At 46.9% G+C, this 6,132-nt stretch overlaps 1 non-coding gene across 1 annotated transcript; it reads right to left on the bottom strand.

Moving 5' to 3' along the window:
* Positions 1-280: 280 nt before the first annotated feature.
* On the bottom strand, positions 281-352 carry TRNAA-UGC (transfer RNA alanine (anticodon UGC)). Its single transcript has one exon. It is a non-coding gene; the product is annotated as a tRNA-Ala (tRNA).
* Positions 353-6,132: the final 5,780 nt, after the last annotated feature.

Raw genomic sequence — 6,132 nt, 5'->3', positions numbered from 1 at the left:
AATTAAAACTCTGTTTCATAATTACCATATACTTGACATCAGTGTTTGGAGAATGTCAGTAGGTATGATATGGTCACTGCTGGTTAAATAAGGAAACACAGTATCCACAGAATATAATCTACCACTGAGCTACATCACATTTAATAGAATGATCAATTATTTTTCATAATTGGTGTTAATTCTTGCCCATTACTGTAGAGTGCATTCATGCATTTGTTGGTCTTGGGCTCTTCTGAAGAGGTTACATACATATAAGTAAGAATCTATATTTTGCAAAACATGGAGATGCCGGGGATTGAACCCGGGGCCTCATACATGCAAAGCATGCGCTCTACCACTGAGCTACATCCCCTTTGAGATGGTGTGTGTTGATACCGAGTGATTGCTGTTCTGCATAGTACTCAAGTTCTACTACTTCCACTGTTCTAAGGTTAAACTCAGAGCACAGAGCAAAGATAACAATTATACCTTGCTGTATAGATTTCAAGGATACTGTAGGTATCATATGATGACTTTTATTTCAATGAGGAAACACAGATTCTGGGGAATATAATCTACCACTGAGCAACATCACATTTTATAGACTGGTCAATCATTTTTCTTAGTTTGATTGAAACTTTTCCAATTTCTCTAGAGTTTTTTAATGCATTTGTTGATCTGGAGAGGTTACATAGAGTTAAGAAAGAATCTACATTTTGCAAAACTTGGAGATGCCGGGGATTGAAAGCATGCACTCTACCACTGAGCTACATCCCCTGTGAAAAAGTGTGGTACTCATTCGAATGCAGCTTTGCATTGTACTTCAGTTCTACTATTTTCTAGTGTTCTAAGGGTCATCTCCGAGTATAAAGCAATAAAAACCATTACACTTTGCCAGAGTTCAAGGACACCATAGTTTCCACAGCTGATGAGGATGCAAGTAGATGATCATTCCACACTTTAAATTGCTGTTAGACTTCTTCACCGGAGTCTGGGTTATCATCAGAATCCCCTACCTTATGTAATGAAAGGCATGGATATTGATCAAGTATTGCCAAGTAGAGGACAGTCTTACATTCTGTTTTATCAGCAGTGTCAGAACTTGGAAGAAGGGCACATAGGATGCAGGCTATGACTGCCTCCTGGGCATTGCTGACTAAGGCTTCACCAGGTATTTTGTACAGAGTTGATATGTGTTTATCTTTTCATGCATTGATTGATCACTAATTACTTGACATTCAAGCCCAAATCCATCCTCCATAGGTTCACAATGTGTTTAAAGATGTCTGTCCTTCTTAATTAGTTTTGCTGTATCGTGTGATTTGTTCTTTTATAGGGTGCCGCCTCCTTTGTTGTTACACTGCTGCTAGGAGTGGGAGATGCTGGGGCTCTCAGCCATGTCACCGCCTTCTACCTCCTGCTACCCGCAGTTATGTTTACAGCTGTCTGAGGGAGCAGGGGCACTACAGCAGCCCACGCTCTGGAGCGGAACGTCAGCCTAGGGAACTGAGGACAGGTAGGCTAACTTAGCGCTTCTCCTGCCTTCTTGCCTCTTAATCCCGGCCGCTCCCTCTTCCAGCACAGACTTCCTTGACCGGCTGCGCTACCCAAAAGCTCTCTGGCTGCTGCTGTAATGTTTACAGCGTTACAGCTCTTAGCAGCGCCGGAGAGAGCCAGGTGCCAGCACTGCAAGGGGGATCAGCATACTGCCCGTCCGCCGGCCGAGAGCGTCTTTTATACGCTTTCTCCACCGGCCGCGCGGGTCCCCCTTTGCACACGGCTCCCCTCTCTCTACCGGCGCGCGGTCTCCCTTCTGCACACGGCTCCCCCGTGTTACTAGCGTGCGGTCCCTCTTTGCGCACAGCCTCCCCATGTTACCAGCATGCGGCTATTCTCCCCTCTCTGCTGTCTTCCCGAGCGCGTAAGGGCTCAGCATGCCATAGAAACAATACAGGGGAAGGGACGCAGCAATCGTTTTCACTCTCCTGACCCATCCATTTCCGCACCACAACAAATACGTGTATACTATTTACATTACATTTCATATATATATATATATATATATATATATATAAATATACAAATACGCAATTAAGCTATTGCTATATTAATATGTACAAAAGAAATAATACATATTCATGTTACACCTTCAATCTATCAATATGATAGAGACTTGATTTTGGTCTTCTTTTAACCAAGAGGTGACGCTGGAGTTTGGGTCCTGTTGTCCTGTGTGGATTTCTTCACCCCCCACCCTCTCTTCTCCTCTTTTCATGACATTGGCATGGATACTGTAGCAATACTGTTAATATCTCAACAAAGATTTCTCTGAGATTTATCACTGTATCAATTTTTAATTTATAGCAAACTACACCCTGTTAACATTGATTATGGGTGGACTGACATTACTATTGTATTGTGTTGTGACATATACACTGTATTTGTTTTAATAGGCCAATTGGATGGTAGCCTATTGCTACGCATATGCATTCTCTTTGTGTACACTGTATAATGTATATTTGTGGTGCTTTATGCAATAAAAATTGTTCACTTGAAAAAAAATTGTCTGCATATGAGAGATTTGTAAGAAGCACAAGTGTTAGAGTGTACACTTTTGTCCTTGGAGAGGAAGAGAAAATAAGAATTTACTCACCGGTAATTCTATTTCTCGTAGTCCGTAGTGGATGCTGGGTACTCCGTAAGGACCATGGGGAATAGACGGGCTCCGCAGGAGACCGGGCACTCTTTAAAGAAAGATTAGGTACTACATCTGGTGTGCACTGGCTCCTCCCTCTATGCCCCTCCTCCAGACCTCAGTTAGGGAAACTGTGCCCGGAAGAGCTGACATTACTAGGAAAGGATTTGGAATCCTGGGTAAGACTCAAACCAGTCACACCAATCGCACAGTACAACTTGTGATAACTATACCCAGTTAACAGTATGAACAACAGCTGAGCCTCATTAAACAGATGGCTCAGAACAATAACCCTATAGTTAAGCAATAACTATATACAAGTATTGCAGAAGTCCGCACTTGGGACGGGCTCCCAGCATCCACTACGGACTACGAGAAATAGAATTACCGGTGAGTAAATTCTTATTTTCTCTGACGTCCTTGTGGATGCTGGGTACTCTGTAAGGACCATGGGGATTATACCAAAGCTCCCAAATGGGTGGGAGAGTGCGGATGACTCTGCAGCACCGAATGAGCAAACTCAAGGTCCTCCTCAGCCAGGGTATCAAACTTGTAGAATTTTGCAAACGTGTTTGATCCCGACCAGGTAGCAGCTCGGCAAAGTTGTAAAGCCGAGACCCCTCGGGCAGCCGCCCAAGAAGAGCCCACCTTCCTCGTGGAATGGGCTTTGACTGATTTAGGATGCGGCAGTCCAGCCGCAGAATGTGCAAGTTGAATCGTGCTACAGATCCAGCGAGCAATAGTCTGCTTAGAAGCAGGAGCACCCAGCTTGTTGGGTGCATGCAGGATAAACAGCGAGTCAGTTTTTCTGACTCTAGCCGTCCTGGAAACATAGATTTTCAGGGCCCGGACTACGTCCAGCAACTTGGAAGCCTCCAAGTCCAGAGTAGCCGCAGGCACCACAATAGGTTGGTTCAAATGAAACGCAGATACCACCTTAGGGAGAAATTGGGGACGAGTCCTCAATTCTGCCCTGTCCATATGGAAGATCAGATAGGGGCTTTTACGTGACAAAGCCGCCAATTCTGACACACGCCTAGCCGAAGCCAAGGCCAAAAGCATGACCACTTTCCACGTGAGATATTTCAACTCCACGGTCTGAAGTGGCTCAAACCAATGTGATTTTAGGAAATCCAACACAACGTTGAGATCCCAAGGTGCCACTGGAGGCACAAAAGGGGGCTGAATATGCAGCACTCCCTTAACAAACGTCTGAACTTCAGGCAGTGAAGCCAGTTCTTTTTGAAAGAAAATAGACAGGGCCGAAATCTGGACTTTTATGGATCCCAATTTTAGGCCCATAGCCACTCCTTACTGTAGGAAGTGCAGAAATCGACCCAGCTGAAATTCCTCTGTTGGGGCCTTCATAGCCTCACAAGCAACATATTTTCGCCATATGCGGTGATAATGTTTTGCTGTCACATCCTTCCTAGCTTTTATCAGAGTAGGAATGACTTCAACCGGAATGCCCTTTTCCATCAGGATCCGGCGTTCAACCGCCATGCCGTCAAATGCAGCCGCGGTAAGTCTTGGAACAGACAGGGCCCCTGCTGTAGCAGGTCCTGTCGGAGCGGCAGAGGCCAAGGGTCCTCTGAGATCATTTCTTGTAGTTCCGGGTACCAAGTTCGTCTTGGCCAATCCGGAACGATGAGTATAGTTCTTACTCCTCTCTTTCTTATTATCCTCAGTACCCTTGGTATGAGAGGAAGAGGAGGGAACACATAAACCGACTGGTACACCCACGGTGTCACTAGAGCGTCCACAGCTATCGCCTGAGGGTCCCTTGACCTGGCGTTATATCTTTTTAGCTTTTTGTTGAGGCGGGACGCCATCATGTCCACCTGTGGCCTTTCCCAACGATTTACAATCAGCTGGAAGACTTCTGGATGAAGTCCCCACTCTCCCGGGTGGAGGTCGTGCCTGCTGAGGAAGTCTGCTTCCCAGTTTTCCACTCCCGGAATGAACACTGCTGACAGTGCTATCACGTGATTTTCCGCCCATCGGAGAATCCTTGTGGCTTCTGCCATTGCCATCCTGCTTCTTGTGCCGCCCTGTCGGTTTACATGGGCGACCGCCGTGATGTTGTCTGACTGAATCAGCACCGGCTGGTTTTGAAGCAGGGGTTTTGCTTGACTTAGGGCATTGTAAATGGCATTTAGTTCCAGAATATTTATGTGTAGGGAAGTCTCCTGACTCGACCATTGTCCTTGGAAGTTTCTTCCCTGAGTGACTGTCCCTTAACCTCGGAGGCTTGCATCCGTGGTCACCAGGACCCAGTCCTGTATGCCGAATCTGCGGCCCTCGAGAAGATGAGCACTCTGCAGCCACCACAGCAGAGACACCCTGGCCCTCGGGGACAGGGTGATCAGCCGATGCATCTGAAGATGCGATCCGGACCACTTGTCTAACAGATCCCACTGAAAGATCCTTGCATGGAACCTGCCGAAAGGAATTGCTTCGTAAGAAGCTACCATCTTTCCCAGGACTCGCGTGCAGTGATCCACCGACACCTGTTTTGGTTTCAGGAGGTCTCTGACCAGAGATGACAACTCCTTGGCCTTCTCCTCTGGGAGAAACACCTTCTTCTGTTCTGTGTCCAGAATCATACCCAAAAACAGCAAACGCGTCGTAGGAACCAGCTGCGACTTTGGGATATTCAGAATCCAGCCGTGCTGTTGCAGCACTTCCTGAGATAGTGCTACTCCGACCAACAACTGCTCCATGGACCTCGCCTTTATAAGGAGATCGTCCATGTACGGGATAATTATAACTCCCTTCTTTCGAAGGAGTATCATCATTTCGGCCATTACCTTGGTAAATACCCTCGGTGCCGTGGACAGACCAAACGGCAACATCTGGAATTGGTAATGGCAGTCCTGTACCACAAATCGGAGGTACTCCCGGTGAGGTGGGTAAATGGGGACATGTAGGTAAGCATCCTTGATGTCCAGTGATACCATATAATCCCCCTCTTCCAGACTTGCAATAACCGCCCTGAGCGATTCCATTTTGAACTTGAACTTCCTTATATAAGTGTTCAAGGATTTCAAATTTAGAATGGGTCTCACCGAACCGTCTGGTTTCAGTACCACAAACATTGTGGAATAGTAACCCCGTCCCTGTTGAAGGAGGGGAACTTTTATTATCACCTGCTGGAGGTACAGCTTGTGAATTGCCGCCAGTACTACCTCCCTGTCCTTGGGAGTAGCTGGCAAGGCTGATTTGAGGTAACGGCGAGGGGGAGACGTCTCGAACTCCAGCTTGTATCCCTGAGATACCACTTGTAGAACCCAGAAATCCACCTGTGAGCGAACCCACTGGTCGCTGAAGTTCCGGAGACGGGCCCCCACCGCACCTGGCTCCACCTGTGGAGCCCCAGCATCATGCGGTGGACTTAGTGGAAGCAGGGGAGAATTTTTGTTCCTGGGAACTGGCTGTCTGGTGCAGCTTTTTCCCTC

Source organism: Pseudophryne corroboree, chromosome 1, assembly GCF_028390025.1.
Source record: "Pseudophryne corroboree isolate aPseCor3 chromosome 1, aPseCor3.hap2, whole genome shotgun sequence".
Lineage (NCBI taxonomy): Eukaryota > Metazoa > Chordata > Amphibia > Anura > Myobatrachidae > Pseudophryne > Pseudophryne corroboree.
Note: the sequence above shows the minus strand (reverse complement) of the source record. Positions and strands in the feature narration are given on the sequence as shown.